This window comes from Sciurus vulgaris, assembly GCF_902686455.1.
Source record: "Sciurus vulgaris genome assembly, chromosome: 5".
NCBI lineage: Eukaryota > Metazoa > Chordata > Mammalia > Rodentia > Sciuridae > Sciurus > Sciurus vulgaris.
In genome coordinates this window covers 151,245,756-151,272,449 of record NC_136465.1, presented here as the reverse complement: position 1 = coordinate 151,272,449, position 26,694 = coordinate 151,245,756, and the positions used below count along the sequence as shown (strand labels likewise).

At 36.7% G+C, this 26,694-nt stretch overlaps 1 long non-coding RNA gene across 1 annotated transcript in view; it reads right to left on the bottom strand.

Annotated features, from left to right (window-relative positions):
• LOC306662087 overlaps positions 1 to 24,858 on the bottom strand; it is an 87,750-nt gene extending 62,892 nt beyond the window's left edge. The window contains exons 1-2 of the long non-coding RNA XR_013764056.1: positions 24,752 to 24,858; positions 24,086 to 24,222 (exon numbers count right to left, since the gene is read on the bottom strand). This is a non-coding gene — a long non-coding RNA (uncharacterized lncRNA). The remainder of the gene's footprint in view (positions 1 to 24,085; positions 24,223 to 24,751) is intronic.
• Positions 24,859 to 26,694: the final 1,836 nt, after the last annotated feature.

The window sequence follows — 26,694 nt, the reverse complement described above, 5'->3', positions numbered from 1 at the left end:
CTCTTTCTTCGCATTGCTGATAGTTTCCTTTGCTGAGAGAAAGCTTTTTAGTTTGAATCTATCCCAGTGGTTGATTCTAGCTTTTATTTCTTGTGCTATGGGAGTCCTGTTAAGGAAGTCTGGTCCTAGACCAACAAGGTGAAGATTTGGACCTACTTTTTCTTCTATAATCTGCAGGGTCTCTGGTCTGATTCCGAGGTCCTTAATCCATTTTGAGTTGAGTTTCGTGCATGGTGAGAGATATGGGTTTAGTTTCATTCTGTTGCATATGGATTTCCAATTCTCCCAGCACCATTTGTTGAAGAGGCTATCTTTTCTCCATTGCATATTTTTGGAATCTTTGTCTAGTATGAGAAAATTGTATTTATTTGGGTTTGTGTCCGTGTCCTCTATTCTGTACCATTGATCTACCTTTCTATTTTGGTACCAATACCATGCCGTTTTTGTTACTATTGCTTTGTAGTAGAGTTGAAGATCTGGTATTGCAATACCCCCTGTTTCACTCTTCCTGCTAAGGATTGTTTTGTTATTCTGGGTTTCTTATTCTTCCATATGAATTTCATAATTGCTTGCTCTATTTTGGTAAGGTACGTCATTGGGATTTTAATTGGAATTGCATTGAATTTGTATAGCACTTTAGGTAGTATGGCCATTTTGACAATTTTAATTCTTCCTATCCAAGAACATGGAAGATCTGTCCATCTTCTAAGGTGTTCTTTAATTCTTTCTTTAGTGTTGTATAGTTCTCATTGTAGAGGTCTTTCACCTCTTTTGTGAGATTGATTCCCAAGTATTTTATTTTTTTCGAGGCTATTGTGAATGGGGTAGTTTTCCTAATTTCTCTTTCTGAAGATTCATCACTTATGTATAAACATGCATTGGATTTATGAGCATTGATCTTGTAACCTGCTACTTTACTGAAATCACTTATGAGTTCTAAGAGTTTTCTGGTGGAATTTCCAGGTTCCTCTAAATATATAATCATGTCATCAGCGAACAGGAAGTTTGAGTTCTTCTTTTCCAATTCGTATCCCTTTAATTTCTTTGGTTTGTCTAATTGCTCTGGCTAGAGTCTCAAGAACGATGTTGAATAGAAGTGGTGAAAGAGGGCATCCCTGCCTTGTTACAGTTTTTAGGGGGAATGCTTTCAGTTTTTCACCATTTAGAATGATATTAGCCATGGGCTTAGCATAAATGGCCTTTACAATGTTAAGGAATGTTCCCACTATCCCTATTTTTTCTAGTGTTTTGAGCTTGAAGGGATGCTGTATTTTATCAAATGCTTTTTCTGCATCTATTGAAATAATCATGTGATTCTTGACTTTAAGTCTATTGATATGGTGAATGACATTTATTGATTTCCTGATGTTGAACCAATCTTGCATCCCTGGGATGAAACCCACTTGATCATGGTGCACTATCTTTTTAATATGTTTTTGTATGCGATTTGCTAAAATTTTGTTGAAAATTTTTGCGTAGATGTTCATTAAGGATATTGGTCTGAAATTTTCTTTCCTTGATGAGTGTCTGTCTGGATTGGGTATCAGTGTGATATTGGCTTCATAGAATGAGTTTGGGAGGGTTTCCTCCTCTTCTATTTTATGGAATACGTTGAGAAGTATTGGAATGAACTCTTCTTTAAAGGTTTTGTAGAACTCGGCTGAGAAACCATCTGGTCCCGGACGTTCCTTTGTTGGTAGGCTTTTGATGACTTCTTCTATTTCAGTACTTGAAATTGGTCTATTTAAATTGTGTATGTCCTCCTCGTTCAGTTTAGGCAATTCATATATCTCTAGAAACCTGTTGATGTCTTTGAGGTTTTCTGTTTTGTTGGAGTATAGATTTTCAAAATACCTTCTAATTATGTTTTGTATTTCAATCCTGTCTGTTGTGATATTTCCTTGTTCATTCCGAATTTTAGTGATTTGGGTTTTCTCTCGTCTTCTCTTTGTTAGTGTGGCTAAAGGCTAATCAATTTTGTTTATTTTTTCAAAGAACCAGCTATTTATTTTGTCAATTTTTTGTATTGTTTCTTTTGTTTCAATTTCATTGATTTCAGCTCTGAGTTTAACTATTTCCTGTCTTCTACTACTTTTGGTGCTGTTCTGTTCTTCTTTTTCTAGGGCTTTGAGCTGTAGTGTTAGCTTGTTTATTTGTTGAGTTTTACTTCTTTTATTAAATGCGCTCCATGAAATAAATTTCCCTCTAAGTACTCCTTTCATAGTATCCCAGAGATTTTGATATGATGTTTCTTTGTTCTCATTTACCTCTAAGAGTTTTTTAATTTCCTTCCTAATATCTTCTGTTATCCATTCATCATATAATAGCATATTGTTTAATCTCCAGATGTTGGAATAGTTTCTGTGTTTTACTCTTTCATTTATTTCTAACTTCAATCCATTATGATCTGATAGAATACATGCTAGTGTCTCTATCTTCTTGTATTTGCTAACATTAGCTTTGTGGCCTAATATATGGTCTATTTTAGAGAAGGATCCATGTGCTGCTGAGAAGAAAGTGTATTCACTCTTGGTTGGATGGTATATTCTGTAAATGTCCGTTAAGTCTAAATTATTGATTGTGTTATTGAGATCTATGGTTTCTTTGTTCAATTTTTTGTCTGAAAGATCTGTCCAGTGGTGAGAGAGGCGTGTTAAAATCACCTAGTATTATTGTGTTATGGTCTATTTGGTTTCTGAAATTGAGAAGGATTTGTTTGACATACATGGATGAGCCACTGTTTGGGGCATAGATGTTTATGATTGTTATATCTTGCTGATTTATGCTTCCCTTAAGCAGTATGAAATGACCTTCTTTATCCCTTCTGACTAACTTTCGCTTGAAGTCCACATTATCTGAAATGAGGATGGATACTCCAGCTTTTTTGCTGAGTCCATGTGCTTGGTATGTTTTTCCCCATCCTTTCACCTTTAGTCTATGGGTATCTTTTTCTATGAGGTGAGTCTCTTGTAGGCAACATTTTGTTGGATCTTTCTTTTTAATCCAATCTGCCAGTCTATGTCTTTTGATTGATGAATTCAGGCCATTAACATTCAGGGTTATTATAGAGATATGATTTGGTTTCCCGGTCATTTGGTTCATTTTTTAAATTTTATTTATTTATTTGTTTGACACAACTTGGCTCCTCCTTTATTTGACAATTCCTTTAGAATAATTCCTCCCTTTGCTGATTTGCTTCTTTGTTATTCATCTCTTCCTCATGGAATATTTTGCTGAGAATGTTCTGTAATGCTGGCTTCCTTTTTGTAAATTCTTTTAGCTTTTGTTTATCATGGAAGGATTTTATTTCATCGTCAAATTTGAAGGTAAGTTTTGCTGGGTATAAGATTCTTGGTTGGCATCCATTTTCTTTCAGGGCTTGAAATATGTTCCAGGCCCTTCTAGCTTTTAGGGTCTGGATTGAAAAGTCTGCTGATATCCGTACTGGTTTCCCCCTGAATGTAATTTGGTTCTTTTCTCTCACAGCCTTTAAAAATTCTGTCTTTATTTTGTATGTTAGGCATTTTCATTATAATGTGCCTTGGTGTGGGTCTGTTGTAATTTTGTGTATTTGGAGTCCTATAAGCCTCTTGAACTTGATTTTCCATTTCATTCTTCAGATTGGGGAAATTTTGTGATATTATTTCATTGAATAGATTGTTCATTCCTTTGGTTTGTTTCTCTAAGCCTTCCTCAATCCCAATAATTCTTAAATTTGGCCTTTTCATGATATCCCATAGTTCTTGGAGATTCTGTTCATGATTTCTTACCATCTTCTCTGTTTGTTCAACTTTGTTTTCAAGGTTAAATATTTTGTCTTCAATGTCTGAGGTTCTGTCTTCCAGGTGTTCTATCCTACTGGATATGCTTTCTATGGAGTTCTTAATTTGGTTTATTGTTTCCTTCATGTCAAGGATTTCTGTTTGTTTTTTTTTTTCAATATCTCTAACTCTTTATTGAAATGATCTTTTGCTTCCTGTATTTGCTCTTTTAACTGTCGATTGGTGTGATCATTCATTGCCTGCATTTGCTCTTTCATCTCATTGTTTGCTTCTCTGATCATTTTAATTATGTACAATCTGAACTCCTTTTCTGTCATTTCTTCTGCCATGGTGTCATTGGATTTTATTGATGTAACATCTAGATTTGTTTGCAGCATTTTCTTTCCTTGTTTTCTCATATTGTTCAGGTATCAGTGGACCGCTGAGATATTGCAGATTTCCTTCATTGACTTACAATGTCCCTGAAGATTTCTATATATATCCCCTCTTAGCCTTCAGTAGGCTGAAGTCTTGGAGGAAGTTGATAATGTGGTGCTCCACAAGGAATCTGCCTCTCTAGGAGTGGTGGCCTTCAGGTGGGGTATATTCCCTGCTAGTGGGCAGAGGTGTCTCCACTTGTTGACCAATGGTCATCCAATGGGGAACTAGGCTGGGGGCTTAGGCAAGGCCTGTTTGGGCCTGTGTATCTGGTTTTACCATCCTTGTGGGGAAACCTCACCCGGCAGGGAAGACTCACCCAGTGGGGAGGTCTCGCTGGTCAGTTCCCTCCTAGAGGTTCCCCTCAATTTACAGCTACCGCCTGGGCTGGGCTGCCTTCCTCTGCAAAATTCCCAGGGACCCAGCCCTACCTCCTGAGACTGGGAGCCTCACCCTTCGCAGATGAATCTCCTTAGGCTGCCCCTCCTCAGAGAATCTGCCCCCAGGCCTGGAACCTTCGCTCCACCCCTAAGCCTGTCTCTGTGCGGCTCTTCCACCAAGAAGCTTCCTAGATCCTGGGACCCTGCTCTGCACCTAATCGCCTGGCTATGCAGCCCCTCCTCTGAGCAGCCACCTGGGGCCCTGTACAATCTCTCTGAGTCCCAGAGACCCGCCACACGCCTCTTCCTCCAGACAGCCATCCAGTATTCCGGTGCAGTCACTAGGAGTCCAAGCAACTCACTGCGTGCCTCCTCCTCCCACCGACCACCCGTAGCCCGGGGCAATCGATCACTCTGAGTCAAAATGACCCTCCCTGTTCCTCCTCCTCCTCCAGGTAACCCTCCGGGTGTTCAGGAGCGGTCACTCTGAGTGGCTCTGAATCCACGTGACCCGCTGCACGCGTCCTCTCGGCAGCCGCCCAGAGCTCTTGTGCGGCCACTGGAGACCAAGCGACCCACCGCGCTTTTCCTCCAGGCAGCCCCCCTGTGTTCAGGAGCGGTCGCTTTAAGTCCAAACAACTCACCACTCGCCTTCTCCTCTGAGCAGCCGCCTGGAGCTCCAATGCAGTCACTGCGAGTCCAAACGACCAGCCGCGCTCCTCCTCCTCCTCCTCCTAGTCCTCCGGGCAGGCCCTGTGTTCAGAAGTGGTCTGAGTCCAAACAGCTCGCCACGCAGCCCCTCCTCTGGCAACCGCCTGTAGCTCTGGTGCAGTCACCCCGAATCCAAGCGGCCCCGCTCCTTCTCCTCCTCATCCTCAGGGCAGGCCCCGGTGTTCAGAAGCGGTCGCTCTAAGTCCAAACAGCTCGCCACGCAGCTTCTCCTCTGGCAACTGCCTGTAGCTCTGGTGCAGTCACTCCGAATCCAAGCGGCCACACTCCTCCTCCTCCTCCTCAGGGCAGGCCCCTGTGTCCTGAGTCCACACAGCTCTCCTCGCCGCTCCTCCCCTAGGCAGCCTCCGGAGCCCCAGTGGTGGCTCCGAGTCCCAGCACTGTGCTGAGCGGCCTCCTCTCCGATACTCCCAGTTGTCCGAGTTCACTGCTCCAGCAGGGGGAGGGGCTCCATCCTGTCTTAAGATAACTAAGAGGACAGATTTGCTGAAAAAGATCCATACTTCTTTAACTGTATTAGATACTGCCAAATTGCTCTCCAGATCTGTTAGATCCATATGCAATCCCACGAGAAGTCAGTCTTTTCATTTTTCTAGGCAGTTGACTTTGAAATGTCATGTCATGGTTGCCTTGATTGCTTTTGGCTCATTCTTAATAAGGCTGAACACCTCTTCATAGATTCACTGTCCATCGGTGCCCTCTGAAGTCCCTAGTCATATCCCATGGAAATTTTCCCATGGATTTCTACGATTTTCATTCTTCTCTTCTGTATCACCTCAAAGCATACTACAGAGGTCCGTCCATCTCTCATCATCAGTTTTCCCCTTTTTACTCTCCCTTTTGTCTCCCTCCTTCCTTTTCCATTTGTTAGGAAGGGCTGCAGGGTGTGGGGGTTAGTCACATATTCCAGCCACCAGAAAATTAGACATGTGTGGTCATTTCCAAAGCACTTGTTGTTTTTTGCTTCTGTATCTTCAGACCAAGACAAAATAATAACCTAATGGCTAGTGCTAAGTGAATGGACAGAATCTGAAACCAGAACTTCTTGATTTCAGGGCCTAAACTCAAAAGCTTTTTCAATTTCAAATTGCTTCTGACAACAAAATATTTATTTTATATTAAAGCTGAATGTTACCACTTTGATTAATCTTTGTCTAATATATAATTATATAAAAGTTTATAATATGTATATGTATATAATAATGCATTGCATTTATATATGACCTATGAGAATACAATGTATATGTGTATTTTTGCAGTACTAGGGATTCACCCCAGAGTTGCTATATCCATGAGCTGCATCTCTAGCACTTTATGTTTTTTTTTATTTTGAGAAAGGGTCTCAGTAAGTTACTGAGGTGGCCTCCAAACTTGCAAATCTCCTGCCTCAACCTCCCAGGTTGCTGGGATAACAAGTATGCACCACCACTCCCAGCAACAGTATAATCCATGTATAACTTCAGTGGGATGGAATTCAAGGCTTACATTTGAGGTACTAAGTAGTTTAGAGTTGAACCAAAATTGTTTTAAGGTTATTCATTAAGTGTATTACATAGTTTTACTTTCATTAATATATTTTAAAATTGTTATAATATTTATTATATTAACTAACTAAATAAATGAGATTTTTTTTTTGCTAAAATTGTACTAAGCTTCCCTCTCCCTTAGAAATTCTGAATCTGTAGGTTCGAGTTGGAACCCAGATAGACATGTGCAGATACTTGTATTTTTATGGGCACAGAAGTGTATTTTTTCGTGCAATGAGTAAGTAATAATTAAATATATTTGCTCCCTCTCTCCTGAATACTGACCTAGCATAATTCAAAACATTTGGTAGAATTAGCACAATGATACCTTAATTTTGGAAAGAACATTTTGGTCAGTCTTGCTCAGGCAGGAAATATCTTCCCACATCCCAAGAAGGTATCTACTTGGCAAATATCAAAACAATTACAATTAGGTCCATTTAAAGACTGCACAGCTTCGTGTCCTGTCTCAAAACACAGAGTGAGGACTTAAAGTTCTGAGATGGTTCAGGAGTCACCCCTCTCCTGGCTTAGCTGCGGGGTCAGTTATCTCTGTGAGACCTCTAAGCAGGCTGCACACAGGGTGGGTCTTCAAGGTACCCCAGCTCTGGGTGGGTCTCTGGGTCACTAGGCAGAGCTGGGTCTTTGCCTTTTGCTTTCACTTTACCCTCAGTCTCTGCATCTCTTTCAGTTCTAACATCTTGGCTACATTGTCTGCACATCTGTAATGTGTGCCTCGTTCTTCATTTCAAAGTTATGAGATGCCTATTTTGGAAAATACAAATAATTTAAGAAGCAGTAAATCTTATTTGATGTGACAGATGAAAGTCATTGAAGAGGATATTATAACTACTCAAGTTTGCAGGAACTTTTTTTATTGACAATAAAGAACTTTCTCAATTTGGACAAAAAGCACAAGTATGAGGTATTCTTGGTAAGCGCTTTTCTTTCCAAAAACGTTAAAATCATTTACAAATAGCTCATCACACATTTGTAAGGGTGGTACTAAATGCTACCATTCCTATTGAAATGGGAAGGGGTAAAGAGATTTTTTTTTTTTAAAAAACTACACACACACACACACACACACACACACACACACATGCATGCGTGCGCGAAGACAAAGAACAGTGAATTTCCAGGTATAAATCCTTTCTTTCCCCATCAATCAATCAGTAAATATTTACTGGGTAGCAAACAACTCTGCACTAGCTGCTGAAAGAATAAAGAGCAAATATAAGATATTCATGGTTTGACCCCATAGGTTCATATAAGAATTAAATGAATTAGTATGTGTAAAGTCATTTACAACTGAGCTAGATACAGAGAAAATGCTTGATAAATATGTGTTGTCTTCATAAGTTTCCTTTAAGAAGCTAAAGGTATGTACATGCAAAGAGATCTGATCATCTTCTCAAATATCCTTGATGCCCCTCCCAGCCCTCAAGGGACATTCAAAATGTTTGGGGACTTGCTAGATTGTCATGATGTGTGGTAGGGGGTTTAATTCTGGTGTCTTGCGGTGAGAGGCCAAGGATACTCCTAAATGTTTGGCAGTGCACAGCATAGCCCCACCACCACCGCGAAGAATTAACCATTAGGGCCAAATGACATCCGCGCTGAGAAGGAGGTGGAAGCATAACATTTCAAGAAGGGGAGACACATATTTTAGACACAAGCGAGAATATGAGAAAAACAGGGAAGGGAGCTGATATGACAAGCAAAGTAAAGGTCTGAAAACCTGGGGGAAGGGCGCAGGGAACAGTGAGATCACCTTGGGTCTCTTCTTCCTGTCTTTGAAGCTCTCAGTCTGTATTTCTTCCACCCATTCCTCTGGTGATAATTTACTGGGGCATCCAGGCATGTGACTCTGATCCTAGAATTCACCCACTTCCAGCTCTCTTCAACTTTGAGGAAATCACAGTTTCTCTCTTTTGCTTGTATAAATGCTTCAGTTCCAGAGTTCTTAGCAACAGCTCCATTCTCCCACCCTGATGCTTTGCTTAGTGTAGATAAGAGTTTCTTACCATTAAATCCTGGTTTCACTAGACCAGGGAAAGTATCTGTACCTTTCTCTGAGATGGCCAAAACCTTCTATTAAGCCCATTTCAATAAATCATCTACAACTAATGGGAGTGATTATCCAATCTTAAAAAAGGTTTCATCTTTAGCCATATATACTAACATGAAACAGTATCCTCCCACACATCCTCCCAAGCCATTAGTAACTACACATTTCTTCTTCTATCAAGCATTGCTTCCATTATATGTGTTTTCCCTATGAGAATGGCAAAAATTTTGAGACCTCATTTTCATAATTTGAGCTTCTACTTATAAGAATTTCATCCAATGGAAACTATATGGTTTCGCACCTTCTTCCTTTAGTGGAAAGAATTTTTTTTCCATTTTCCCATTTATTTACCCAGACAAAAAAGAATATTTTCCTTAAAGACACTGAAGAAGGACAGTGCTTAGGGGAAAAATCCTTTATGAATTCATAAAACTTTATGATAATTGGAGGGTAATTTCATAATTCATATGCTTTAACATTTTTTTTTGTTTTACCTGTTTGATTTTATTTCTATCAAGAGATAAACAATGACATTTTCTCTATGTCTTTTTATTTCAAACATCCTATTATTTCATGCACATCTAATAGAGAAACTAGAATCAAAAAAACTAGAAGAATATGAAAAAAATATCTAGCAGCTGCCCAATTATAATAACCTCAAGGCAAAGAGTTGGTCAGGGTGATTCTTTTGTTTACTTTTAATTTCCTTCTGACTTTTAAAAATATAACTTGTGTTCATATAAATGCTACATCAAAGCAATCATAATAAATAATTAGAATATTATCAAAGTCTGTTTTGTCTTTCCAGCTGCTAGAAGAGTTTTATTTACATAGTATTGTGAAGTGACTCAAAAACAGCTATTTTATGTGAGCTATTCCATGATTTGATTTGAAACGCTTTCTCCATCATATCCAATGGCACTTTAACAGCAATAACAGACTCATGACAAAACAGTTTTTGAACTTTTGTGCATCTCAAGAGGAAAAGAGCTTTAATGGGCAGATAAGTGTCCTGAATGGGGGAATGTGCAGTTTTACAAGGGAAATGTGAGTCTGAACTTGTCTGCTTTCAGACTGAGTAAAGAGCACCACCACAGAGGTACACCTGTCCAACGCCTGGAGGACTCCTGCAGAAACATCTGCAGGCACAGAAGGTTCCCTTGCACATTTCACTTCCCTCACCAGTGGAGTCAGTCATTCTCTGACACTGCAGAACAGAAAGCAGAAGTAGGAAGAGACAGATAAGGCCTGAGAGCTCCTGAGGCCAAATTTCATGGGCAGAACACAAAGGGGTGGGAGGAGCTGCAACGTGGGAAAAGAGTGGACAAGGCTGGACAAGACTAAAAAGATGTTAAGAGAAGAAAGGAAAGAGGGATACCCAAAATACCTCATTGGTTTTCCTACTCACTGCAACAAGTTCCTTTTATCCCATTGCTTGGTGCTGGGGATAGAGCCCATAGCTTAGCACAAGCTAAGGGCATGCTCTATCAATGAAATACACCTCCAATACAAAATGCCCTTTACCTCCCTTGGTGAATTAGTTCATGGCTGGGTTGTTGTACAAATCCTTCTCCTCCTCCCATGTGAAGGAGAAATGCTTCCTTGCTTTTCCAAAGGAAAGGCACATATGTGGGGGGAGTAATTTCAGTAGTATTTGACCACACAAAAACCTGCTGAGTTAGTTAGTTATGTCACCCACAATCACAGCACTCCAGGATCACTCTCTAACCAGGTTGGTTCGTTAATTGACACATCAATTCAAACTCATGATGCGGTTAGTGAGGGTAAATGCAAGATTTCCGTCTAAATGTCTAATCAAGACTGTCAATCAGCCTGTCCTAAGTTTGTTATTGATAACATTTGGTAAATTACAGTTTTTACTATGTCAACAACATCTTGCCAACTGTTTATTTCTTCAAACTGTTTTCAGATATTTTGTATTGGCAGCCATAGTACACAGTCTATTAGAACTGTTAATTTTGCTCATGTCATAAAGTTGTATTGAACACTCTATTTAATATGACCTTCAAGGTATGAGTGTACAATAAGTAAACAAGTTTTGATTTTTTTTGGTTCATGTCTATAACTAAATTCTTATTTGACTCTCATGTGTCCTTTTCATGCTTTTGTTGAAATATGATATGTTTCTTTAAATTAAATATTTAACTGGAATGTCCATGAATGAACAAATGATTAACTAAATAATGAAATGTTCATGGCATGGAATATTATGTAGCATATAAAAAGAAAGATTTAAATCTTTATCTTGACCTACAATGAAAATAGATTATAGAATAAATAAAACAACAATGAGACATCACCTTATACCTCTTAGAATATTTAAAAAAACAAAACAATGAAAGACATTAAGTATCAGTAAAAAGGTGGAAAAAAAGAAGGCTTGTACATTGCTGGGGAGAATGTAACTTAGTGCTATTACAGAAAACAGCATGGAAGTTCCTCCCCCACAGAATAAAACTAGAACTATTATGGAATTTAGTGATTCCACTTTTGGATGTCTATACCAAAAAGCTGAAATCAATATGTCAAGGGAAAATCTGTCCTCCCAATTTCATTGCAGCATTATTCACAATAACCAAGATCTGGAAGCACCATAAAAGTATTCATCGATGCATAAATGTCTAGAGAAAATTTATAATGAATACACAATGAAATACTACTCAGTCATTAAAAAGAATAATCCTGTCTTTTGCAACATCATGGATCAATCAGGAGGGAACTGGACTAAGTGAATCAGGAACAGGAGGACAAACACTGCATGCTTTCTCTTGTATGTGGAATTAAAAACTTTTGAATCATAGAAACAGAAAATAAAATGATGGTTAACAGACACTAAAGAGGTTTGTAAAGAGGAGTTGTTGGTTAAAGGGTACAGAGTTTCAGGCAGACAAGAGGAATATGTTTTGAGCTCTATTGTTATTATATTCATTGATAACGTATTGATAACTTAAAATAGCTTGGAGAATAAATTTCAAATGTCTCAGCCTAAAAAATAATAGGTAATCAAGGTGATGGATATGTTCAGTAGAATAATTTAATCATTCAATTTTGCATTTATGTATCAACATATCACTTAATTCCATTAATGTAAACAATTATGATTTTTCAATTGAAGTCAATATTTGGAAAATTCCAAAAAGCAAATGTAAGTTAACTTCAGTTATGAAAGGAGGGGGAGGAAGAGAAATTTATGCTCATTTCATACATCTTTGTATTTTTATCATGATCATGTATCATGACATTGCTTTTAGATATTTTTAAACTTTTTATTTATTGATTTTTAAAAATTTCTTAATTTGTTCTAATTAGTTATACATGACAGTAGAGTGCATTTATAAATTTTGATAAATCATACATAAATGGAGTATAATTTCACATTTTTTCTGATGTACATTTTGTAAGATCTTAAATGTTAAGTAAATAGAATGTATACTGATAAAAATTTGCCCTTCTTCATTAGCATAACTCACATAGTAAAATACAAAATATATTTAGACTATAAACACTGTTTCTTAATATATTCAACCAATTTAGTTAATAATAATGTTATGGTTTTATATTTATAATCAGGACTATTAATCCCTAAAATGTACATGGAAAATGCAGAATTTTTAATGCCATCTCATTTACTATTGATAACAAATCTGAAAGGAAGGTAGACTCAGAGGGAAACTAACTCATCAAAGCTTATGTCATCACTGATACTAAAGCTGAGGTCTGTCATTCCACTAAACATAACTTCCTGGGTGATATTTTTTATGCGTAAGTGTGTATAGGTATGAGTCTTCCCAAACAAAAGTGCCCAAATAGGAAATGTGGAAACAAATATATGTACAAAAGCAACAGTACAGTATTAAATTAATTTTTTGGTACTTATATCCCTGGCCAACAGATGTCTAGATGAATAAAACATGCTAAAGATGAGAAAGAATATGAAAGTGCCACTAGTATATGCCTTGGGCATAACTGAGTCACTTGTACATGTGTATTAATGTCATACACTGTCTAACTGCCAAAACAACCTAGAAAGTGGTTGGAGTAGGTCTGCCTGAGTTTTAACTTATCACTTGGCATTTTGAACTAATAATTTTCATGCCATTCTGGATTCTTTCACCCTTGATTTTCTGCATGCTAAGGGTCTTGAGCTGACACATCAATAGAATCTTTAATTCCTTTTTTGTAATGCTTTCCAAGTTCCCAACAGAAATTCTGATTTTTCTACCAAGAACTTTGTTTTATCTGTTTGTTAGATTTATTTTTTCCATTCAGACCTGTTTGTAAACAAATGTTTTATTAAAATATCAATTTTCTGCTTAAATTTTCTTACTTTTATATAATTGGTGAGATGAGGCAAAGATCAATTTCTAAATCTAAAAAAAATTACCTTTAACAAATATTGTTTGTTAACATAGAGAACATTTGATTGTTGTCTCAAAGCCCGAATACAGATCTTATCAATTTCAATCAACTCTTTCCAAAATTCTAAGACTTGTATGATTGCATAGTATACTTTACATACTTACACAAATATACAAATAATGTATAAAAGTCAAGCACTCTTTTAATATACATTAATATTTTCAAGCACTAAAAAATATATTTTAGTAAATTCTAAAATGGAGGAAATATGGTATTCTATCCACAAATTCACTGATATCATAGCATAAGTGTGATATAAGGGCACACATAAATACACACTGACTATTCATTTAGTACAACATTTTCAAGGACTATATCTACTAATTAATATATGATTAACAAAGGAAGACAGAAAAGTTGTGGCGGGCGAGACCCGGGGCCCAGGGTTACGCCACGTGCATCTAAAGATGGCGACTGGCAGAGAGCAAACGGCGTCCTGATTATGCCTGGAGAAAGGCAGAAGCGTTTACAGTTGGCTGTATGATAATCAGTTCAGCTGCCTAGCGCGTGGACAGATATACTTTACGTGTATGCTTGAGCGAGTGATCGCTTGACCTTTAACAGGATTGGATGGACATATCTGGTTACAATTGCTTATGCACGAGACTGCTTACATATTGAGGATGTGTTCTCTGAATAAATGGGAAGCTGCTTCATGAACTGCTGAAGAGTACGTGTCTTTTGTCCCGCTCGTCTGGCCGAAAGAGCAAGAAAGGGCGCGAGCCACTTGAAGCAACCTGGGTTGGGAGCCGCGGTTTTCCGTACAACGTGGCAAACAGAAATGTGAAAAGCTGCTCAGCATTACTAATCATCAGGGAACTGTAAATCAAACTCTATTGAGGTATCACATTACACCTGTTAAGATGGCCATTATCCAATAAACAACAGAAAAGAAAGAAAAGGAAAATGGTGATGAAGAGGTGGAGAAACTGGAACCCCTGGGCAGTACTGTGGGTGTAAAATGGCACAATCACAATGGAAAACGGTATGGAAATCACTAAAAATCAAAAATGCATTATTTTTTAAAAATTAATTATTTATTTACTTTAAAATTTTTTACAGACTGCATTTTGATTCATGGTGCACAAATGGGGTACATCGTTTTGCTTCTATGGTTGTACGCGATGTCGATTCATACCATTCGTATCATCACACGTGTCCATAGGGAAAAAATAATGTAAAAGTCTCCTTAAATTTGAATGTTCATAAATAGTGTATACATTAATGTGATTTGAGAGGATATTGAAGGGATGGTTCCCCTAAAAATGAAAATCTCTAGAGCAAACTATGCGTTAGAGACTTTGTTCTTTTCTGGTATTTATTTTAAATTTAAATGCATGCTCTGATTTAATTTTATAGTAGCCTGGTACATACAAACAGATTTAAGTATGTAGAATGGAAAACGTTGAGTGATATATCCAAGCTCTGGCATGTCTACTTCTTGGTATTTAATATTTATTTCAGTGTTTTCTTTTTCTGGGGAAGGGGATAGCATAACCAAACTATAGTGCCAGATAAAATAAAATGGGAATAATAAATGGACCTAAAAAATAAATAAAAATGCAGTACCAAGAGATCCAGCAATGCTACTTCTGGCTATTTATCCAAAGGACTAAAATCAGGATCTTGAGGAGATACTTGAACTTCCATGTTCACTATCACATATTTACAATCTCCAAGATGTCAAAATTTCCTAGAAACTCATCAACCAATGATTCAAGGCCACGTGAGAAATATATACCATATGCATATGTCCACACGTGTATACCCACATATAGTGGAATATTACTAAGCCACAGAAAGGAAACCCTATTGTATGTCACACGTGGATAACCTTGAAGACATTATGCTAGGTACAAAAGCCAGTCACAGAAGGACAAATAGGGACTGCGTCCCTACTTGTCTTATTTATTTATCCTAACTTGAATAAGGTACATACCATACTTGTACAATTGTATCAAAATGGATTCTACTGTCCCATATAACTAAAAAGAGTCAAGAAAATAAAAAATACATGATACTGCATATATGAGGCATCTAAAGTAGTCAACCTCTTGGAAGCAGGGAGGTAAAAAGTTCTGTTCAGCAGCTATAACATGCAAGATAGAGTTTTAGAGTTCTGCTATACCTCCTTGTGTTTATTGTTAATGACACTGTAGTGCACTTAAAAATTTAAGAGAGAAGATCTCATGTATATACTCTTTAATCAAAAATTTTTTAAATATGTGAATCATAACAAAACACTTTATTGTGATGCAAACTTCATTGTTCCTCTGAAATGGCTATTTGCATCAATTATATTTTATGGATCGTCTATTATTGAAGCTTGCCTATACAAATTGGCCAGCGATCATTAAAGTGAAGTTCTCTGAAACTTCCCTTCCATGGAGAGCATCATAGAAACAGGGCATACTGACCACCACTCTGGAGTAGAATCTTGTGGACTTCAAGCCCATACCCTCTAACCTATTGTCTTCTGTGTGCATGATGTGTTGTTACTCTCTCTGAGCTTTAATTTTCTGGTATGTAAAAATGGGAATCAGAATAGGTGCATCATATGATTGCTGTGTTTAATAACGCATTTCATGCAAAATGTAGCGCTGTGCAGTCAGTAGTATAGTAAGAACTCACTGACGGGCACTCACTGAGCACCAGTAATAGAAGGAACGGCAATGAGAGAACTAGGACAAGTTGCCGCAGCAGTGGTAGCAGAATAGTAATGGTTACAAAGGTAATAATAAAGGCAGCGAAAGCAATAATGAGGTAGAAATGGCAGTCGTTGAAGCAGTAATAGTAATATAAGGAGTAACGGTGGCAATAGCAATAAAAGTAGTAATAGCAGCAAAGTCCCTACTTGTCTTATTTATTTTCAATATTATTTATACTAACTTGAATAAGATATATACCATGCTTGTACAATTGTATCAAAATGGATTCTACTCTCCCATATAACTAAAAAGAGTCAAGAAATTTTTAAAAAACGAAGAAACACTATACTAAAAAAATAAAAACATAAAATACCTATGTTGATTACATCAATTCTTCATGTTATGCCTTTTCCCAATAGAATAGATCTGTGAAAGGTCAGAAATTGTTATCTATTTTGCTTCCTGGTGAATTCCAAATTTCCAGAAAAGTGGAAATGGGCAATAAATATTTGTTCAATGGACATACATATTACACTTTGAAAGTTCTGTTGTTTTCGAGAGCTTCTGTTTCCCATATAGAATAGAATGTACCCTGTTCTACAAATTGAGTAAAAATCTCTCTGGTCATTGTAAGAATATGTCATAAAGGGCAATCAATGTCAGATTTCTGGAAAGTTTTACTTCTTTTGGATCATGGTTCTTTTTGGCAGACACGGGAGCACATAAAAACTTGAGAAACATTTTCTGTTTAATTCTCTTAATAGATATTTATTACCCACCATGCTAAATGCTAGGGAAAATATGATGGGAAATTATTATCTTCAAGAAGTTCAGAACAGGGTAAGAGAAATAAATATAAAAGCACACATTTGCATTGAATTTGCTTCATTCGACAGTGTTTTTTTTTTTTTTTTTTTTTTTTTTTTAAGTTTAGGCCATTCTTTAAAATACAGTTCTAGTTGTTAGGGACACACAATGACAAAAGTTTATTATCTGTTAAAAGTCTTCCAATGGGGAGCAGACTGATTAGAAAAAAAAAAAAAAAACTTGTAAGAGAGTATGCATTGTGTGAAATTGTGATAACTGCTATGGAGAGAACAATAGAGCTAATTAAGAGGAACAGGAAGTACAAAAAGTATTATTTTAGGAAAAATAGCTATTTCATCTAGTACAGTTAGGGTCACTTCATGGATAAGGTGAAATTTAAACAGAAATCTGAAGTATTATACAATTGGACCAGGACAGATATTTGTCGAAAGAGGATTTAAAGTCAAGAGAACAGTGAGTTAACAGCTCCAGATGTTTATGTTGAAGGATCAGCAAGGAAGGCATGATGGCTAGAGCAGAGAGGGCAAGAGAGAGTAAATAGGTTGGAGGTTGCTATAGTTTCAATATTAACTATTCCACAAATTTGTGGAATATCCACGATTCCACAAATAGGTTAAAGTTTTGGTACAAGCATGGTGTCGTTGGAAGGTGATAGGGTCTCAGGAGTGAGGCGTTGTGGTACACTTGAAGGGAATTATTGAACTCAGGACACTTCCCCTCTCTTTGCTTCCTGGTTGATGAGGTGGGTGGTTTTGTTCTGCCACACACTCCTACCATGATGTGCTGCCTCATCACAGACCCAAAGACATCAATCACGGACTGAAACCTCCAAAACTAGAGCCAAAATAAGCCTTTTTCTGCATTTATTGTCTCAGGCATTTGATCTACTGATGGACAGTTGACTCACATCGTGGGGGAGTAGAATGACAAGTGCACAAGGCTTTAGAAGTTGCTGAAAGGACTTTAAGATTTACTTGGAACAATATGTGAAAACATTGGAATATTTCAAGCAAAATTACGTCATGATCTGACTTGTGTTTTAAAAGAATTACTCTGGTCATTGTGAGAATAAACTTTAAGGGGCAAGAACAACAACAAGGAAGTGGAGAAAACTTTAACCGAAATGAATGAAGCCTTAAGAAGAGGAGGCATTGAGAAGTCTTGAAATCTAATTGTGGATATCTTAGATATGAAGCAACTTTAGTAAATCAGAACAAGTATGCACTTGACAGTATAAAATCCTCAGTGGAAAGAGTTCACGGTGCCCAGAAAAAGAGTGTCGAGGAAGACTTTTCAGAAGAGTTTTTACCTGAACAACCTGTCCACAGAACGTAGAAATCATTCACAAATTTAGAGAAAACATTATAGGGAGAGGAATCAGTATGAACAAAGCTTTCAGAGCAATCATGGGTGAGATAAACAAATTTAGCTTTAAAATTTTAACTGAGAGTGAAATTTTGGATTCAAATATCTTATCAATGAAAAACTATTAAAAGTTTTGAAGATGAAAGTATTGTGTTTGCATGTATAATTTATTTAGGTTATTCTACCAATTGTGGCATATATACATATATATAATATATATGAATATATATACATATATGTATATGAATGTTTATATACTCAAGGGGAACAAGTCTAAGAGGAGGGAGAGGAGAAGAATTTAACAAGACAGTCCAAATAATTAAAAAAATGAAGATCTGAACTAAAACAGAAGACAAAGAGGAAAACTGAAGTTAAAAGTATAATCAAGATGAAATGAGAGCCAGGCTTGATAGTGCACACCCACGATCCTAGTGACTTGGGAGGACATGGCAAGAGGATTGCAAATTCAAGGCCTGTATCAGCAACTTAGGGAGACTGTCTCAAAAAATTAAATGGGTTGGTGATGTGACTCACGGATAGAGCACTAGCATGTGCAAGATCCTGGATTCAATCCTCAATAATGAAAAGATAGATAAAAAAATGCAATGAGAGAGATTTTTACATTTGACCTGTAAAAGGAAGAGGTCAGTGGTGATTCTAACTCTGGTGTGGCTAATAGAGTAGATGGTGTGCTATCAAACAAGACTGAAAATACAGGAGGAGGTCCAGAAAAAAATGGATTATGGATTATTTTTGTAAGTTGAATGTGATGAGAAATAAAAATAATGACAACAATAATATCAATATGTTGATTGCTTACTATGTCCCAGCCACTTTAGATGTATTTTCTCCTGTAAGCTTTATTACTCAGTAAAGTAAGTAAATTCTCTTGATGTAAAAGGAGAGGATGATATTTACACAACACATGCCAATTGACTAATGCAGAAAAGCAAGAATTTAAACTTAAATATTTTCTTTAATCCAGGGCCCAATTTCTTAGTCACTAGACTCTAGATAACCAAGTCTGAACTCATGGAAAATATCAAGACAAACAACAGAAATTTGAGAATCATCTGCATTCAGTTGCCTATATGATTTTATAATTAAAACCACAATAGTTGATACAATACCAAGAAAAACCATGAAAAATGAAGTGATTTGCTACAGCTGGAACCCTAACAAAAAATACCTAAATATATAGAAAGAAAGAAGACAGAACCTATGAAAGGCACAGAAAATTAATTCACCTGGGAATGACAGAGAAAAATCAGAAGAATAAAAGGTCTTGAGGGTCAACACAGAAGAAGACTTTAAGCAGAAAGTGGGTGATCAATGCTGCCAAAAGCAGTACAATATATATTCATTGAATTTAACAGTTAGGAGACCATCACTGAGTACAAATTCTGTAATATGGCAAAACACACACACACACACACACACACACACACACAAATAGTGGTTCAAGAAGCAATTGGGACTCCCATAAACAAAAGCAAGAATCAACAACTGGGGTAGATTCAAACTAAAAAGCTTTCTCTCAGCAAAGGAAACTATCAGTAATGTGAAGAGAGAGCCTACAGAAAATCTTTGCCACTCATACTTCAGATACAGCACTAATTTTCAGAATATATAAAGAACTCAAAAAACTCTACACCAAGAATACAAATAATCCAATCAACAAATGGGCTAACGAAATGAACAGACACTTCACAGAAGAAGATATACAAGCAATCAACAGATATATGAAAAAATGTTGAACATCTGTAGTAATAATAAAAATGCAAATCAAAACCACCCTAAGATTCCATCTCACCCCAATTAGAATGGCTATTATCAAGAACAAAAGCAACAATAGGTGTTGGCGAGGATGTGGGGGAAAAGGTACACTCATACATTGCTGATGGGGTTGCAAATTAGTGCAGCCACTCTAGAAAGCAGTGTGGAGATTCCTCAGAAAGCTTGGAATGGATCCACCATTTGACCCCGCTATCCCACTCCTTGGCCTATACCCAAAGGACTTAAAATCAGCATACTACAGAGATACAGCCACATCAATGTTCATAGCTGCTCAATTCACAATAGCCAGATTGTGGAACCAACCTAGATGTCCTTCAATTGATGAATGGATAAAGAAACTGTGGTATATATATATATTTATATACAATGGATATTACTCAGCCATAAAGAATGATAAAATTATGGCATTTTCAGGCAAATGGATGAAATTGGAGAATATCATGCTAAGTGAGATAAGCCAATCTCAAAAAACCAAAGGACGAATCATCTCGCTGATAAGCAGATGATGACACATCATGGGGGGTGGGAGGGGTTAGTGTCAGTGTTAGGGTTAGGATTAGGGTTAGGGAAGGGGGCAAGAATGGAGGAAGGAAGGACTGTATAGAGGGAAAAGAGGGGTGGGAGGAGTGGGGGGGAAGGGAAAAATAACAGAATGAATCAAACGACATTATCCTATGTAAATTTATGATTACACAAATGGTATGCCTTTACGCCACGTACAAACAGAAAAACAACATGTATCCCATTCGTTTACAATAATAATAAAAAAAAAAGAAACTGCCACTCTGCTTCCCCAGTCCTAATAAACCACTGGGACAATTTTCTGCTCGGTATTCAGCTACATCCTTTTTCCTCCTAAACACTGAGGTAAACATTTCTCTTATAATACCCCTCTGGACTGTGGGTCTCCATATACAACCAAAGTCACTTGCAGGAATGTTCTCAAATGTGCAATTAAAACTTTGTTAGAAATTAAAAAAAAAAAGAAGAAGCAATTGGGAGCTTGCGAATTGGGAACTTTCACAATGCATAGTAAATTAGTTACTTACTGAGTAATAAAGCTTACATGAGAAAAAGTAAGGAAGACATTTTAAGATAGCTACAAACTTTGAACTGTGTAGAAGGAAATGAAGCAGGAGGGTTGGGGGAAGGGAAAGGAAAGATAGTGGATTGAGACAGACATGGATACCCTATGTTCATGTATGATTACAAACATGGTGTAAATCTACATTGTGCACAACGACAGAAATGAAAACTTGTACTCCATTTGTGTACAATGAATCAAAATGAAGTCTGTAAAGATAAAAAATAAAATAAAATAAAAATTAAAATATAAAAGATAGCTAAAGGATGATACAGGACTTATGGATTTAAAAAATCCCAATTGTTTAGGAAGAAGACAAACATAATTGAAGGGAAATAATGTGCAGAATAGAAGGCATTAGATATTCAAGACAAACAGCATAAAGGATGAAGTTAGATTTTAGAATATGTGCATTAGATTATCAAGACATAGTATAAGATTGTGAACAGAATTTTAAACAGAAATGGTTCAATGAGCTTAGACAACAAAATAAATACTTAGGAATGATGTTAAGTTACTCTATATAAAGGAAGATGCAAGATTGAAAGGGATAAAATTATTTCCTGATGAAATAGGAAGAAGATCCTCTATTTTAGATCAGTTAAGTTGTGCACTAACTAAGGAACTTGAATAGCCTTGTGATGGGAGAGGTAGATGCTAAAATCAGATAAAAGAACTGAAGTATGCGCTAAATTTATTGTGATCATGTAATGGTGCTATTGAAGATATGCAGGAAAGTCATCATAAAAATAATAAGCAATAATATAAATAAATTAAAATCAATGTGTATGGTGGGGGAGTAGGGACTACCGCATGCCACTTATTTACATAACAGTTCACATATACATCCCATCTCTGTGACTGACCTAACGCTTGAATCTATTTTTTTCTCAAAATTTGCTCAGATTAAATCATCTTTGCAATAATCGACCAGAGGATGGTCGCGTCATACTTTTCCTCATCATCCAAAAGCTTATCATCAAGAACAATAACAACTTTAGTACATGATAAACGTGACAGTCACCATAAGAAATTAGAAAAAGATGTGGGTCTATCATAAAAACATGTTCTCCAAGGTCTAATATAACTTCTACAGTGGGTATCTGTTCAAAATAATGATTGTTTTTCTTTAAAACCCCTTATTTCAGGTTGATTACTGCTGGAGATATTGTTTCTTGCTTTCTCCAAATAACTGACTATGATTATTCTGCAGTAAATTAGTAAACCCAATGGAAATTGTTTCATTTTATCTTCTAGTTTAATGGGTCTTTTCTTTCTTGATCTTTCTCTGAGAGAGGGCTTTTGCCAGGTGGCAGATAAATTCCATTTTTGAGACTCTAATGATTGTGTCATTCTAAAGATATTACAGGAAAATGCCTGAAGTTCCTCTTAATCTTTCTCTCATGCCTTTGGTGAGCATCCTTGATGTCATCAATCTGTGGTTTATCTCTTGGATAGTGCTACTCAGTTTTTAAATTTTTTTCCCTCCTTTAGATTTCCAATTCTGGCCTGACTTTTATTCTGTGTGATTCAGAATTTGGCAATCACTAGGTGAAAAATATGCCAGGAAAACCATCTATTTAGACCAAGATGATTTCTACAAATTTTAATACATAAATTTCAAATCCCATCCCAATTAAGAAATCTTGAGTAATGAAAATTTTAATTAAGTGAACTCCAAAAATGATTAATGAAATTATACACTGTGCTCACATTGATACTTTCCTATTATCCAGTGGTTGTCTTTTAGTGCATAATCATTTTCTTTAGATGTCTTTGCAACATGTTTACTAAAATAATTAGAACTGAGGATTGAATTCTAATGAGAAAAAAACTTAGGCATCAACTAAATAAATAATTAGGTTCAAAGTAAAAATGGTGGTGTTAAAAGAACTTATTTACTTTCCAATTGCCACATATTATTATTGACAATGCCAATAAATTTTATTTTTATAGACTTATCAAGCTATTGTTCTATACTGATCATTTCCCTGAATCAGATATTTACCCTGTGAACTTTTAACCTTAGCACTAATACTAAGGACAACATCTAGTTGGCATGTATTCGTGAAAATACTATATTATTTTATGTCTCTATCTGTAAGGTCACCTGAACTCTCAAATTCTGTAGTATATAAATGCTATTACTCTAGGTTACAACTACCAGAGGCCTAGACCTATTTTCAAAAATCTATTTTAGAAAAGTGTAACAAAGATTTTAAAAACTCTTAGGGAAAAGATTGTCATCAAATTTTAATGAATATTGAGCTATCTCAATATCTCATGTTGGACAAATCTAGGACATAGCCAGACCTTAATTGTGTTAATAACTTATACTCTATAAAACCACAATGTCTTTATATTCTATTTTCATATGCATTGTTTTATTGTCTATCCATGATAAGTGAAAACTCCGCTGTCAGTGCTAGTCCTTTCTTGCAAATGAAAAAAAACTGCCCTTAAAAAATAAAGAAACTTGTGAAAGGAAGCAAAATAAATGAATACCTGGAGCCCAAGTCTCTCGAATATGGATTGTGCATTGAATAACAAAAGATATCAAATGAAAACACAGGTCTCATGACTCTAAGTATAATGTGTGATCCAAAACAACAGGTTGTAATTCAACATTTATTGAATTCTCTGGTTTGAATATAGTATCTCTCAGAGGTTCATGTGGAAAATATCTGACCCCAAGGGTCATGGTATTAGGAAGTTTTATTGACTTCAGGAGACAAGGCCTAGTGCGAGGTCTTTGGGGGTATGGGACTTTTGAAATATCACTGGGGGCATGCCCTCAAAGGGGACTCCTTTCCTTGCTGTCCTTTCTCTGTTTCGTGACTTAAAGTGTGGGCAATTCGCTCCTATATTCTTTCCCACCATCATATGTCACCATCTCCTACCCCTAACAGAACTGAGTTATTGCAGATGACATGCCTTTGAAATTCCCGAACTTTATTTTCATACAGTCTATATCAAAGATGAAGACACTAATAATTTTATCAACAGATGCCAACTTACTTGATCTGAGTGTTAGGAAGGAAAGGAGCAGGATTTCCAAAGGAAATATATTAAAAGGATCTTGACTTGGCCTGAGGTAGAGAGGCTGTGGAGGACGGCTTGTCATGAGATCTCTGCAGCAGATCATCTAAATGAACCTGAGATAGACAGTAAACAGAATAAATTTATTTTAGAGGAAAAACGACAGATGCAAATGACATGGGAAGGAAGAGAACATAGATGTTTGGATCTGTGGGGAATTCCAGGGTAGTGGAAGAAATGTGAACTAGAGGAAGAGAGGACTCAGATGGATTTGAAGAAACAGGGTCACTCATTAAGAACCTCTGAAGTGGTATCAGATATTGAGATCTTGAATATTAATATAACCAAAATGGTTACCTAACCACCAGATATCTGTCCTAAGACTCCTACAATAAGTATCACCATCACCACAACAAAAACAGATAGATGGACAGATGATAGATAGGTAGACAGATAGATAGATAAGTAGATATGATATGACAGAGAATGCTGTTCACAAACCAAAATATCCCAAAGAGGGCTTTAAGAACAATTAAAGAATCTGCAGCAACACAGTGGAGCAAAAAATAAAAATAAAAAGTAAAAAACTAGAGAATATCCAAGACGATGTTAATACAGAAAGGATCACTGTTGAGGTCATCATACCTGAAATGCCAGCAGACAGGTAACAGCAATGAAGAAAGTTAGAGGCAATTAGTATCTACCATATAGCAGGAATCACCTTGTTCCCAGTGGCCTGTTTTGCAGGAGACAGATTTTTATTTTGGTTAGCATAACAGGTAACCAAAGTTACACTTGCTGAGTAACCTAAGATGGGGAGTTACATACTACTTCCCCATCTAAAGAGCAGTCACTACTGGGCTACTTCAGAAAAGAAGCAATGACCTCTCCCAAGTGCCCTGATCCTGGAGTTGCGGCTACTTCAGGAGTATTTATACTCTAGACCCAGGCTCTGTAGCTGAAGTAGACTTCCCACATTTCAAACACTGAAGTCATTGCCATAGTGAGTTAATCTGTTTCTGACTACTGGAGTTAAGCTCTCCTGCATACACCAGGATTCCAGGAACATGCCTTGATTCTGTAGACATTGTAACTCTACGAATGTCTATGTTTCTACTCTTGGCTCCCTGACCAATTCACAACATCATGGCTCCCTACTTACTTCACAAGCATCTATACTTCGCATACTGTTACCCGTGCAGCAGCAAGGACACCTGAACCCTGGCACAAGTATGATTATCACCCTGGATCCCAGAGTCAAAGTCCACACATTCTCAAGCTTCAGGTCTCATTTTCATGGTCTCTCTACAGGGACCATTTATCAATAACTACTACCACGGTCACCATAAGCAAGACTCTTTGCCAAGAGGAGTCCTTTCAGGCCAACTTGCCCAGATAGAGAAAGGGATTAGGGGGAACTTAGTAGCCATCTCCACAGAAGGTTCCTGACAACTATAACTGCCACTATAGTATTGACCACTGAGAATCTCTACAATATGCACTCACGCTGACCTCATCAGACACAACTATTCTGAAACCACAAAACTAAGACGTTCTTGGTTCCACAATCACCACGCCTCACACAGCAATTCTGTTTGTTCTCCCCAACCTCACCCTTGTAGTGGAAGGTCTTTCCACAATGAAATTAGTCCATAAAGCCTTTAATAAGTATTCCTATTATGTGCAGAAATCAACATAAGTGTACAAGAAACTTAAAATCCCAGGAGACATAACACTTACCAAAAACATGCGAAACTCAATAATTTTCTAGTAGTTGACTCAAAAAAAAAAAAAAAAGAGAAAGAAAAAAAGAAGAGAAAAGGAAGAAAAGAAAGGATATATAAATGAGATATATAAATGAGATATATAAATGACCTGACAAAGAATTCAAAACAACTCTTTTAAAGAAGCTCAATGTGTTAGTCGGGTTTTCATTGCTAAGATCAAAACACCTGACAAACCCTGATCAAAACCCTGATCAAAACCCTATACATCTTATAGGGAGGAAGATACATTCTGGTTCATTTCAGAGGATTCAGTACATGGTTGGCTGACTCCAAAGTGGAAACATCACAGTGGAAGGGCAAAGGAAAGTTACTAAGTTCACGGCAGGCAGGAAGCAGAGAAAGGGGAAGGGAACGGGGGATAAGAAGATAAACCCTTCCACATCAAGCCCCATCACCTGGATTAATCCTCCAATATGGGCAGAGTCCCCAACATTTAATCATTGACTCAATGCCTCATCTCTGAACTCTGCATGTTTTGGAACATGCTTCCAAATTTAAGCATTTGGGGTCATTCCAGATGCAAATCATAACACTCAGAAAGTTTTATAAAACTACAGAGAAAAATTTTAATGTAATTAGAAAAACAATGAATGACATAATAAATTTAACAGAGAAATTGAAATAATTGTCCAAAGTAATAAGAGAAATACAGGGTATAAAAATTACAATGAATGAAATGAAAAATGCGGTGGAGAGCATCAATAGCAGAATTAATCAATCAAAAGAATCTGTGACCTCTAAGAAATGTTATTTGAAAAATAAGAAAATTTTAAAAGAAAAAAGAATTCAAAGGAGTAAGGA